Source organism: Dromiciops gliroides, chromosome 4 (genome assembly GCF_019393635.1).
Source record: "Dromiciops gliroides isolate mDroGli1 chromosome 4, mDroGli1.pri, whole genome shotgun sequence".
NCBI classification, from domain to species: Eukaryota; Metazoa; Chordata; class Mammalia; order Microbiotheria; family Microbiotheriidae; genus Dromiciops; species Dromiciops gliroides.
In genome coordinates this window covers 292026484-292041167 of record NC_057864.1, presented here as the reverse complement: position 1 = coordinate 292041167, position 14684 = coordinate 292026484, and positions in this window count along the sequence as shown.

Below are 14684 nucleotides of genomic sequence, written 5' to 3'. Positions count from 1 at the left end.
CCTTCTCCAGCTCATTTTGCAGATGAGAAAACTGAGGAAAACAGGTTTAAGTGACTTGCCTAGAGATATGGAGTGTGAGACTCCATTTGAACTCTCAAAGATGAGTCTTCCTGATTCTTGGCACAGTGCTCTATTGACTGTGTCACCTAGCTACCCCAAAACTGCCCTCATCAGCTTAATTCTCTATCTCCCACTTTTTTAATGTTTTAGGAGATTATAATATTTTAAAATATTTTCTATCATCATTCTCCATAAAATTCTCCAAATAGGTTTCTATATGGAAACAAGGTGGGAATGAACTGGTACATAGACCTAAACTGTGTGCAGTATTTTTGTTGAGTATTTTTTCTATGTGCTGAATAAGTATTTGTTAACCATTTAATGACTTATGAGTCTCTCAATTCCTTTCAATATCAGACCTACACCACTAAAGGAATCAGCCTGAGTCACACCTAGCCCAAAGCATAATCACTTGCCTCCTTGGGGAGGCAAGTGTGAACCATCCTTCTCAGCTGCTACTTTCTTTTGTCTTCTGGTTTTGTTTATAGTGAGAATGTCAAGATTTGCATGATTCAGCTCTTACAGTAATATGTACACCTGCTGATCATTGGACAAGGTTCCCACATTTAGAATACCAGCAGGAAAGAATATTTAAATGAAGTATAAAATTGAGATTCCTTTTTCTGTAAATAGTGATATCTCAATATGATATATAATTGCATGTGGAATGACTAGCCCAATAGAATGAGCCTTAAGTTAAGGTAGACTAAGGCCAAGGATCTAGTTTCCTACATTGTGGAATTCATTTTGTTTTAAAGACAACTCCGTTCTAGGACCACTGTATCCTTATTCCAGATTAATTATATTGAATGTAGTGACTTTTGTTCGTAAGGACCTCCACCAAAGCTCTATTATGATGCAGAGACATCAAGACATTGAAATAATCCTGAGCTTTCACAGGTCCTGACTGAGAAGCCAGTCAGCCCATCAGTTAATAAGCATTTATTAAGAACCTACTATATGCATGGTACTATGCTGGGGATCCAAAGAAAGAGACAAGACAGTCCTGTCTCTCAATCTTGCAATCTAATTGGGGAGATAACAAGCAAATAAATATATACAAACAAGCTATGTGCAGGATAAATAGGAAAAAAAATCAACAAGTGGAATGCAATATATTCAAAGGGGATCAAGAAACACTTCCTATAAAAGGTTGAATTCTAGCTGAGACTTGAAGAAAACCAGTGAAGCTGGGAGGTGGAAACAAGGAGAGAAAGCATTAAAAGTATGGCATATAGACAGAGAAAATGCATGAACCTGAGGCAGCATATATCCTGGCAGATTCTACCAAGCCATAAAGACTTCAAGTATAGACCAGGAAATGAACTACTTATGCCTACTTTCCAAGGACCAACCAAGGTAAATTTGGAAACATTCTTCATCTAGTTGGCCATAGGGGATACATTTTTGCCTCCACAAATTTCCATGGACACCTGTGCAAGTGGAGGAAAAAGCAATACTGTCAAAGTCATAGATGCCTGAAATATTGAAGCAGTGCATAGGAAGAAATTGAAAAAGTGTGAATAATTCTTCATAAACATGGTTATCTTTCTATATGAAGGACAACATGTAAAATTACATGGCCAATAAAATTGTATAAAAGAAATCCAGAAAGAATTTGAATGGGATTTAAATAGATACACATCTCTTCAGACCAAATGAGGAATTTTCTTGGCATATGGTTCATTTTTTTAAAAGATAGGGAGTAGTTAGTAATGAATAATGACATGATAATATGGTTATTGGAACTTTAAGAAATGGTGAAGTTGAAAGGGGTAAACAGGTTTTGAAATATTAAGATAATTGAGCATTAATCAAAAGTTGGTTTTCTAAGAATTCATGCAAACACAGCACTTTCACTACTACTTTCATTCACATCTTATTTTTTAAAACTGAAAATATTGGGGCAGCTAGGTGGTGCAGTGGGTAGGGCACCGGCCCTGGAGTCAGGAGTACCTGAGTTCAAATCCAGCCTCAGACACTAAACACTTACTAGCTGTGTGACCCTGGGCCAGTCACTTAACCCCAATTGCCTCACTAAAAAAAAAAAAAAAAAAAAAAAAAAAAAAACCCTGAAAATATTTTTCAATAGGGTGATATAAATTCATAAAACATTTGAGCAGGATGGGTCCTTTGAAAATTAGTCTAGTCATTATTCCCAAAAGACTATAAAACTGTGAATACCTTTTGATCTAGCAATACCACTGGTAGGTGTATATCCCAAAGACATCCCCAAAAAAGAGAAAAAGGCCTATTTATACAAAAAATATTTATATCAGTTCTTTTTATGTTGGTTAATAATTGGATATCAAAGGAATACCCACCAATTTAGGAATAGCTAAACAAGCTGTGGTACATGGTTGTGATGGGATATTATTGTGCTATAAGAAATGACAAACAGGATGATTTCAAAAATCTGTAAAGACTTATATGAACTGATGTATAGTGAAGGAAGCAGAACCAGGAGAATGTTGTGCACAGAGAAAGCAATATTGTTTGGATGGTTTTTAGAGTGATCATGTCATTAGTTCGGGAGCTCACTCAGCAATATTGTTTGGTGAAGAACTGTGAATGACAACTATTCTCAGTAATACAACGATGTAAGACAATCTCAAAGGACTAATAACAAATCATACAATCCACCTCCAAAGAAAGGAATGATATTGATTGAACACATAATGAAGCATGCTATTTTTCACATTGTTTCATTTTTTTCTTTTATTCAAGTTTTCTTATACAAAATAACTAACATGGAAGTTTTATATAACTGCACATATATAACCTATACTTGACTACTTAACATTTCAGGGAAGGGGTAGGCGGAGGAGGGAAGGAAGGATAGGATTTGAAACTCAAAACTTTAAATAAAAATGTTTATTATTATTATTTTAAAAAGAAAAGAAAATTAGTCCAGTCCCTCTCATTTGGTTTAGTCAATTATTCAACAAATATGCATGAATCATCTCCTATTTTCAATGCATCATCTAGGTTTTGGGAAATATACAATTTTTATGAGATAAAATCCCTATCCTGAAGCTTATAGTATAAAAATAGAAATACAGACAAGTATAATATAAAGTATTACATTGCTATAGAGAAATGAAACAAAGTGTCGTTCAAGACCTGAAAAGAAAAGCTTTTACTAATTAAAGGGAATAGAGAAGTCTTTATAGAGAAGGTGTCACCTGAATTGGCCTTTAAATGATGTGTGGAAAGTCCATAAGTGAAGAGGAGAAGAAAATTCAATCAAGACACAAGAAACAGAAAAAGCAGAAGCAGAGGCAAAAAAAGCACAGTTCATGTATGGTACAGTGCATGGAGAGGAAGAATAGCAAATAAGGCTAGAAAGGTAGTTTGATATTTTATATGTCCTTGAATATCTAGAAAAATAATTTAAACTTGATTCTGTAAGCAATATGATACCTCAGGAGATTTTTTTTTTAGTAGAATGACATAAGTAGACTTTACAAATGAGGAAACTAAGTGCTAAAAAGTTAAATGATTTACTCCACAAAAAGAGGCCATGTTTGATCTGAAGTTTATATCTCTTACACTATCTGGAATAATAATAAATGTGCATTTACTGAATAGATGACTGAATGCGTGAATAAAAATCAAACAAACATTTGTTAAGCACTTCCAGAGTTAAAATTCTGTGCTAATAAGCACTGGAGAAGCAACTACAAAAAGAAGAGAGACTCTGCCCTCAAGAAGCTTACATTTTAATAAAGTAAGACAACTCATATAAGGGACTCACTGATAAGGAGGGTTAATTTAGTCTGGAAGTCACTTGGAAGGTGGAGCAATCAAAAATCAAGAACTTTTCAGTAATAACAGTGTTGATTCATTTAGTTCTAAGAGCCAAAGGCATAAAGGTGGATTGGAGTGGGAACTGAATGAAATGGGCCTGTGACATGGCATAAAGATATCAGGTAAGCAGCCAATAAGCAGCATGGTCAGATTCTGTCTGGCTAGTTATGGAGAATTCTTATCAATCAGAAGCAAAGGTTTCCAGGGTGGCCACTGCAGAGAATATGAATTGAACATGCAGTTAATTAATACATGTTTATTAAATTTAGCTGAATTGAACTGAACTTGAATTGAATTGAATGAAAAAAGATTTAGAACCCAGCTCTTTTGATTCCTAGTTCAAAACACTTTCCCTTCCAAGTAGAGGGGAATCTTGACTTTTTTAAATTTTCTTTTTGTTGTTTTTTTAACCCCAATGGGTTGGGAATTTAGAACTTTCAAGTTTTAATTCTTTTAATATGAACAAAAAATAGCACAAACCAAAAAACTGAAGTAACCACAATAAACAACACCGACAACTTGTTTTAGTTAGTATAAATTTTCAACATGATTAAGAAGTCACAAATAGAAGCTCTGCAACTTCAGAATGCACAAGATGGTCCCCTGGGTGCTACAGTAAGAAACCTAATTTTGAGGGAAGGATGGATGTATATATTTCCAGAGCATGTGTTCACTGTTTACATATTGTAAATATTTTGAGAACATTCAAGTTTAACACTCATTAACACATTTTATCTGTTCACTTTTTAAAAAGCTGCTTAAAGCTTTTAAATGGATCCTTCTAAATATTGAAACTATATATGAACTCTTTTAATAGCTATTGATTTTAAAGCCAAATAAAAGACATTGAGCAGGATTCTACATTAAAGAGATAGGTTTCTTATCTCACTGAAGAAAACTTAACGATCTTAAATTAGCAAACAGTAGTCCTTTTTTCCTTGCAAGGTAGAAAAAAGAATATGGGAAGTCAAGGTAAGTAGCTGTCTTTTGAGAAAAGAAACTAGAGTGTGTGTGTGTGTGTGTGTGTGTGTGTGTGTGTGTGTGTGTGTGAACTATTATAGATAAGGGGGGAAAGCACAGGACTCAAGCAGATAAGCCTCATTTTTAAAAAATGGGGAAGATTGGAAATAATGGATTCTGTGAATTATAGGCCAGTGACTTTGAGTTTTATTCCTGGTAAAATTTTAGGCCATATTATCAAAGAGATGTTTGGTGAAACATCTAGAGAAAAACAAACAAGAAACATAATGAGCAAGTTTGGTACAATTAAAAATGGATCATTCCCAAAACCCCCATTTTCCATTTTTACAACATCATTATATGGATAGGTAAGAGGAAATACTGTGGATACTCTTTACCTATGTTTTTAGCAACTTTTGAGAATATTATTGGGAGGGGAGGCTATGCAATCAAGTGATAATAGGTTAGATGACAGTATCATTCATTGGATTCAGAGCTAGTTGAATGGTCAGAACTAAAAATTATTCATTAGTGGTTTTATATCCATTTAAAGGATGTATCTGGGAGAATTCTTCAGAAATCTATGATGGTTCCAGGCTCATTTACAGTTCTATTAGTGACTTGGGAAAAGGCATTGGTTATATGTCTATAAAATTTTCAGGTAACTCAAAGTTGGGAAGGAAAGCTAGTACAGTAGATGAGTTCAAATTAATAGACATTTATAGACTAAAACACCGGGTCAAATCTAATCAGATAAACTTGTATTAAGTATGAATATTCAGACTTAGATAAAAGAAAAAAAACCAGCTTTACAAGTACAAGATGGGAAAGTATGACTAAACAGCAATTCATTAAATCATTTTTAGTGGAGTACAAGTTCAATATGAGTCAACAGGGTAATATGGCAGCCAAGTAAGCAGCCAAGGCATTGTAAAATGCAATGAGAGGCATAGAAGCTAGGAAATAAAAGAGCTAAAAGACATTCTGTGTATACTACCCTAATCAGACAACATCTGAAGTATTGTGTCCAGTTCTTTTCTCTACTTAGAAACTCTATATATGTGTACTCTTACCACTGATATTTAGGGAAGAATGAACCAGGTTTATGGTGTAAATGCTTTTGTTGTTCCTGTTCTTACTGAGCCATTTCAGGAAATGACTTTGCTTTGAGCTAATTACGTCCTCTGGTTTATGATTAAATTTAAACACATTGGGGTGGGGATTCATTAACTATAGTTTAGAAATACAGATGCACAGAGCACCTTGAATCTAGGATACTCTATGTGAGTTGGGGAGGGGGTGTTGCTAAATTCTACATTAGACACTACTACATATATACATATATATTAGCATACTACATATATATTTTATGTGATATATATATGTATATGTATATCACATATATTTATGTAACATCTGGCAGCACCCCTTCTCCCAATTCAATTAATGGATTCTTTTTAGGATAAAGGTTCAAAGCACTCTGCATCTATAATCCTCAATTATAGCTAATGTAATTTGTTTATGAGCAGAAACTGTTTTGATTTTGTTTTCTTATTCCCAATGTCTCTCACTGTGCCTGAAACCTAGTAGGTAACTAATAAATCCCTTATGATTAATTGATTAATTGTTTGATATGATTTAATGCTGAAAAGGACCTTTGAGATCATCTAGTCACTAGCTCATTCTGTTGTTCTCCCCACCTAAAATGTGGTTACTCTCTCTCTGTGCTATACAAATCTTAATTACCCTTCAAACCTCATTCATTTCATATTTTACATAAAGCCATATTTATGACTTTTATATGTACTTTAAAAATGTTTCTAGCCTAAATAATGTTAGCAATTACATATATGGTTATTACCAAAATATTACTTTAAAAATTATATTAGATGATTAGAGAGATGCAAATTAAAACAACTCTGAGGTACCACCTGACACCTATCAGATTGGTGAAAATGACAAAAAAGGAAAATAATAAATGTTGGAGAAGCTGTGGGAAAATTGGAATACTAATGCATTGTTGGTGGAGCTGTGAACTGATCCAACCATTCTGGAGAGCAATTTGGAATTATGCCCAAAGGGTGATAAAGCTGTGCATACCCTTTGACCCAGCAATACCACTTTTGGGTCTTTTTCCCAAAGAAATCATGGAAGGGGGAAGGGGACCCACATGTACAAAAAAATTTATAGCTGCTCTTTACGTGGTGGCAAGGAATTGGAAGTTGAGGGGATGCCCATCAATTGGAGAATGGCTGTACAAGCTGTGGTATATGAATACAATGGAATACTATTGTGCTGTAAGAAATGATGAGCAGGAGGAGTTCAGAGAAACCTGGAGGGTCTTGCGTGAGCTGATGATGAGTGAAATGAGCAGAACCAGAACATTGTACACAGTATCATCAACATTGAGTGTTGATCTACTGTGATGGACTATATTCTTCTCACCAATGCAATGGTACAGAAGAGTCCCAGGGAACTCATGATGGAAGAGGATCTCCAAATCCAAGAAAAAAAAAAAGAACTGCAGAGTATAGATGCTGAATGAACCATACTATTTCTTTTGTTTTTGATGCTGTTGTTTTTTTCTATTTTGAGGTTTTTCATCAGTGCTCTGATTTTTCTCTTATAACATGACTAATGCAGAAATAGGATGTTATTATGTGTATATAAATATATGTATATATATATATGTGTATGTGTGTATATGTATATATATATATATATAACCTATATCAGATTGCCTGCTGTCTAGGGGAGGGGGAAGGGAGGAGAGGGAGGGAGAAAAATCTGAAATTGTAAAGCTTGTATGAACAAAAGATGAGAACTATCTTTACATGTAACGGGAAAAAATAAAATACTTTATTAATAAAAAATTATATTAGAAATCTTGATATCAAATAAATGTCGTCCTCTTTCAAAGTAGTTTTCTTGGAAGATTTTCCACTTACTCCAAGGATGCAATCATTCTCCAAAACATTATGGGGCACTTCTTATTTGGAACTGCCTTTGAAACCTGTGTGTGCATCATTCAAATCAACAGTACTGCAAGGAGACAAATAGAGTCCTATTTTCCACAGCTATGTAGTATATGCCAATATAGAAAGTAAAGGAATAAATTTGAGAGGGACACAGACCAACAGTCTGGAGCCAATCATGGCTATTTCCCAACTGTTAGACAATGGCATATTTTCACCATTTCACAAAACATACTTTCAAAAGTTCTTACCTCTGAAAAAAATACCTCCTGTATAACTGGGGGAAAATGGTCCCACTTATTCCTTCTCCATGAGTCCTGCTCTTCTTCACTTCACTTCTTGGTCTGTGTCACCTGAGCTTTTGAAATTGTGTATAGTTTATAGATGGTGTAGTAGTCTGCAATAAAAATAATATTTACTTATTTTACCAGCCACAGTATAGTTTGGGTTGGGAAACACTGATGTAAAAGCTACAAATTCATTAGTGTTTATACCATCTAAGACTGACACCATTGGATGAGAGACAGTATAATATGTTGGCAAGGGTTTCATATTTGGAATCATATCTCTACTGCTTGCTACCTACATTACTTTAAACAAATTGTTTAACTTCTGTGGCCTTCGGTTTCCTCATCTATGCTGTTGGATTAGACAATCTCTAAGGTTCTCTTCAAGGTCTATAGCTCATGTTCTTAGACTGAGAGATCCAAGGTATGCTGTAGAAGCATCAGTACACAGAGAACAGATGAGGGGAAGAGTAATTATTAAATACAGAGTTATTTCTGGTTCCTCTTCCTTAATTGTCTTTTCTGTACATTGAAGTGGTTCCCTATGATTTTCTTCTAGAAGCTTTGGACTGCCAGTGATTATTCCTCAAGGAACTTAAATTCTAGTGGGGAAGAAAACATGTACTTATGTAAACATATATAAAATACACACAAAATAAATACAAAGTAACTTTAGAGAAGGCTCCAGCAGATAGTGGAACTAGAAAAGACTCTTTTTGTAGAAGGTAGTATTTAAACTGAATCCTGAAAGAATAAAGGGATTTCAAGAGGTAAATTGAGGCTGAAAAGTATTCGAGGTTTGAGGGACAGCCAGTATAGAGCCGCAGAAACAGGAAATGGAGCATAATGTGGGAGGAACAGGAAGTCAAAGTCCAGTATGACTGGAGGTGGACTACAATGTGCAGGAAAGGGGTAAAGTAGTAAGGGGCCAGTTTGTGAAGAGGTTGTGAAGAGCAGTCTATATTTGATACTAAAGGAGGCAGGGAATTTCTAGAATTTATTGAGCAGACGGTAATATTGACCAACCTGAATGTTAGAAAAATCACTGTGACAGCTATGTGGAGAATGGATTTGAGTAGGGAGGGAAATGCAGCAGGAACATTAATCAGGAGATTATTGCAATAATCCAGGTGAGAGGCCATGGGAGCCATAAACTTTGTGGTTGCTGTTTGAGTTAACAGCTGGGGCTGTATTCGTGGGGTAGAGACTGAAACAACAACATTTAACAAATGATGAAATAAAATGGTTGATAGTGAGGAGCTGAGCATGACATTGAGGTTTTGAACCTGGATGACTGGCAAAGTAACAGGGTCTTTGACAAACTTAGAATGCTTTTCAGCCTCAACTTACCTCTTGAAGTCCTATATTCTTTTGGAATTTAGTTTAAACACTACCTTCTGCCCTGAGAAGAGGGCTAGTTTTGTGATGAAAGATAATGAATTCTGTTTTAGACCTATTGAGGATTATACAATTTCTTTGTTGGAGTAAGCAAAAAGCTGTCCCACAAGTGATACCCATAATTGAATATTGAATGTCTTTATGGAAAAGAGACCCTATTACTCACCTTTTGGGAGACCCTAGACATAAGCCAACTCTAAACTGTGTTTTAGAGATTTGTCTGGAGGAATGCAAGTGAGGATGTTAATGATTGAAAGATAATGACTCAATTCCAAAGGATTCATAAAGAAACTGCTATCTACCACAAGAGAAAGAACTGAGATCAAAGCATGCCGTTTTTCACTTTATTTATTTCATGGATTTAAAAAATTGGTCTGTGTTTTCTTTCACAACATGACTAATATGGACTTATGTTTCGCATGATTGCACATGTATAACCTATATGAAATTGTTTTTCATTGTAGGGAGAGGAAAGAGAAGGAGGGAGAGAATTTAGCGCCCCAAAATTAAAAATACATGTTAAAATTGTTTTTTATAAATAATTTAGGTAAATAAAATATTAATCAAAAAAAAGAACAACAATAACTTGATCTTTTTGAGATTAAGCTACAAGAATCAAATAACTACTAATAAAAATAATAGCAGCTAGCATTTATGCATAGTTTACATTAAAATTTACAAAGTGCTTTATAAATAGGATCTCATATTTATCCTCACAACAACCTTTGGAGTAAGGTACATTTATTATCCCTTATTTTATAGATGAAGAAACTGAGGAAGAGAGAGATTAAGTGACCGCCCAGGACAACTCAGCCAGTAAGTATCTCAGACTATATTTGGATATGTCTTCATGATTCCAGATCCAATGCTCTACCCATTGTGCCACCAAACTGCCACATGAACTCAGAATTCCTTTTGAGGCTTTCTGGGCCTCAGAAAATACCACGACTTCTTTATGTTCCTAATTTTTTATAATGAAAGAATTATTAATTTGGTCAGTAATTCCCCAATCCCTGGGTACCCATGCTATTTCAGTTCTTTAATACCATGAAAAATGCTGTTGTAAGTATTTTTTGTATATATCGATGCTTTCTTTCCCTCTGTCCTTGACCTACACCTGTATATCCCATAGAAATCTCAAGTGCAATGTGATTTTTAAATTCATAAAACAAGCAATTGTAAATGCTATATGGGGTGAGAAACTCTTATTTTTGTCTTGGAATATTATATCCCTAGGAGTTAGCACATAGTATACATTTAAAGATTTGTTGAATTGAATTTAATGGAAAAATGTATAGTTTTGAAATTCCTCTGCACTCAGTGCTACTGGGAACTTGCACCTAAATTAGATGGATATGTTGGGAACAGAGAAGTGATAGTTTGCTCATTAAGGACCCATGTGAAATCATGGCCTGAGCTTAGGAAAGTCCCTGAATTACTTTATTATTTTATCCTGGGGCGGGGGGGGATATAAATACATAAACAAATAAACAGACATAGACAAATAAATAAATAATAGGTGAACTGCTAAATAAATAAATTTATATATGTGTGTGTATAAAAAGGATAGAAAAATAGATATAACATCTGTGATGACATAATATCTCACCTCTATAGGTAGGAAATGGATTACCAATTTCAACTACCCTCAAAAAGGAGGAAGGGGAGAAAAATGCATCTGCTTATTTCAAAAATTTTAAACAAAAATTAGGGTTACTGAAAATGGATGTAAACAGCATTCAATCAAATGGAATGGAGTGGGAAAGTATAGTAATATGCTGAGTACTGTGCTAAGACCAGAGGATCCCAATATAAAATTAAGACATTCCTTACTCTCAAAGACCTCACATTCTAATTGGAGAAAACAACACATAAAGTAGGAATCATGTTTGGGTTCAATTCACAGCTGATGGAAAGACCAGGTCACACTTTGGCAGAAGAAATCACAGGGCAGATGATAATATCCAGAGCTTCTTGGGCACTAAAGGCAAGGCACATGGTTCTCTAGCAAGAGCATAGTGTGTTCAAAGTTAAAGTGGGATCTAAGAGTCAGAATACTGCTAAGACTGATCATCTTGAACTTGGTAGGAACTGGGAAGTGGGACAATGAGATTTGATTGGGGAAAGTATAAGTCCATGGTTTCCCCCATACTGGTGTCGATGGTCTTCTTGCTTGCCAATATAGGTGAGGATAGTGGAGCCAGTAGTTCCTGGTGCTTGTTAGTCTACTAGTTGAAGATTTGGGACAGGGAAAGGGAGGTCAATATTCAATTTTTAAAATAAAATAAAATATTTAGATAAAAGTAAAATGGTAAATTATGACCACCCTCAAAAAATATATTCTTTGGCATGCATATCTTGATTTGCTATCACTATTAAATCATTTTTAAACCTCCCCCACAAAAAGATGAGAAAAGTGTTTTTTATTGTTTTTATGGTTTGCTTATTTATTTTGGTAAATGTAAGAGATCAGTATAGCAAGGGGAAAATGGCATATTTATCTTTGGAACTATATCCCGAGAAGCTTAAAAGAACACAGGAAATGGCTTGGAGCAAGATGCAAGAGAATGGTGGTATGAGAAGAATTTGAAGAGAAACAATATGAAGGAGGTAGCTGACAGTGCAATGAGGACCAATCAGTGATGTGATGAGGAGCAGCTGGTAGTATGACAGAGCTGACCTGTGAGGAGATAGTCATCTACTAGGTGAGATATGGAGAGGTGAAGATGACCTAGCTCCAGCAAGGCAGCTCAATCATGTGAAAGAATAATACTCTGTAGCTATTCCTGAAAGACTGAGAGAGTTGACTGATCAGAGATGGTCTGTCAACCTTCTCATACCTAAAATAAGTTAACTATTTGCTTTATATGGGTATAATGAGGCATCAGCTCCCTGGGTACACCCATACTTGACTATCTGATTCACTGCCTTTGTTATATACCTTGCTTCATGTTTTGATAAAAAAATTTATTGGATTTATGCCTTAAAGACAGGTAGAAATAGTGTGAAGATCGTGGTATAAATGAGCCTGAGATGTGAATAATTTGTTACCCAAAGTAAGACTCCACACTTGGAAAGAAGTAAGAGAATAGAAGTGAAACCTGGGCTACACATAATCATATCTATAGAGGTTTAATCTTAGCGCAGAATTTGTAACAAGCAATTCTTGTTTTATCATTCTAGTTCCTTAAATTTAAGATATAAGCATTGAACTGATCGTTCTTCCCTAGCATCAATTGTGGTGATGACCTCCTCCATGACAGCTACCATGGTACCAGGACCACTACCACTACCCCAGCTAGTGCTCTAATAGTGGTATTAAACTCAGATACAAATGGATCACTGGAGGCTGTATATCAATGTAGAAAATCACAAATTAACATTATCTATTTTGTATTTTTATTTAATTGGTTAAATATTTCCCAATTACATTTTAATCTGGTACCAACAATGTTCAGTAGCTTTGCCAGCTGTTTGAGGCCAGTGATTGAGTTTGATACCGTTTGAGTCTATACAACCTCTGTGAGGTATGTCTTAATTACTGAATTCTCATATACTTTATAACTTCAGTAGTTGTTATGAATATAATTTCTTTTTTATATATTTCTACTGGGTTTTGTTGGCAATGTGTAGAAAAGCAATTGATTTGTGTGGGTTACTTTTATGTTCTGCTATTTTACAGAAGTTCTTAATTTGTTTCAACTAATTTTGGTTGAATTTCTGAGATTTTCTAAGTAAACCATCATATATCTGCAAAAAGCATTATTGTTCCTTGTTCTAAAACCTCTAGATATTCTTTATTATAGGTAATGCTAGCTTTGGGATTTAAATAGGTGGTAGTTTTCAGGCTTTTCAGTTGTGTCTGACACTTTGCAACCCTACTTGGAGTTTTCTTGGTTAAACGACTTGCCCAGGGTCCCACAGTCAATCGAGTATCTAAGGCTGGATTTAAACTCTGGTTTTCTTAACTTCTGGCCATGCAGTCTATCCATTGGGCCACTTAACTGACTTACATAGATAGGTACTACTAACCATATTAAGAAAGATTTCATTTATTCTTAGTCTTTTTTGTCATTTTTAACCTAAATGGGTGTTGTATTAGGTCAATAGTTTACCCCCATGTTTATTGACATAATCATTAGATTTTGTTGTTATACAGTATTCCTACTTTTGAGCCAACTTTGGATTCAAGGTCATAATGTATCATCTTTTTATTATGTTGTTGTAGTCAGCTAATATTTTATCAAATTTTTATACCAACATTTATTGGTGAGGTTTCTCTGTAGTTTTAATATCTTCTTGACTTTATCTCTTTCTCTTTTAGTTAACAGGACTAAATTTGTCTCATTGGATGAGTTTGATAGGATTATCTTTATTTTTGCAATTTAAGTAAAATTATTTAATCTTTTATTTATTTTAATAAACATTTTATTTAAACATTTGAGTTCCAAATTCTATCCCTTTCCCCATCTCCCTGCCCCCTTCCCTGAGGCAGTAAGCAGTAGTTAATTTTTTAAGTAATTAAAATTAATTCTAAATTCATGTAGTTCTTTGTTCCCCCCCTTTGAGAGTTCCTTTATGACTTGTTAATTTCTTTCCTTGAAATTAGTACATTTCAATTCTTTATTTCTTATTCTGTTAATCTAGTTACTTTCTATTTTATAAATATATATCCCTTTCATTTGGGTGATCAATTTTGAAGGCATATAATTGGTCAAATTAGTTTCTAACAATTTTCCCAGTTTTCCCTTTAAATGTTATGAATTATCTTTTTTATAATTTCTGTATGGTAATTTGGGTCTCCTCTTTTCTCATATTAGTTTACATTATATTTATTTAATGAATTGATTTAAAAAAACTTGTAGCCTTATTGAATTCACTTTTTAAAGTCACATTCTTTTCATGTTCTTTTATTTTTTTCAGTTTTTTTAAAACTTTATTCTATTATTCTTTATTCTGGCTATTTCATTATATCTTTCCAGGAGTCTATTCCTTGGATCATATTTTCTACCATAAATTCTAAGCTATTTGTTTCTCCTTGAATTGTATCTTTTCTAAATGCATTATATTTCTTGCTTCATATCTTCCCTCTACAATTTCCTTAAATTTTTTTTTTAAATTCACAAGCATATATTGTCTCTTTCTCCCATGTCCTAATGGGAAAAGAAAAAAAGAAAAAAAATAACACCTTCAA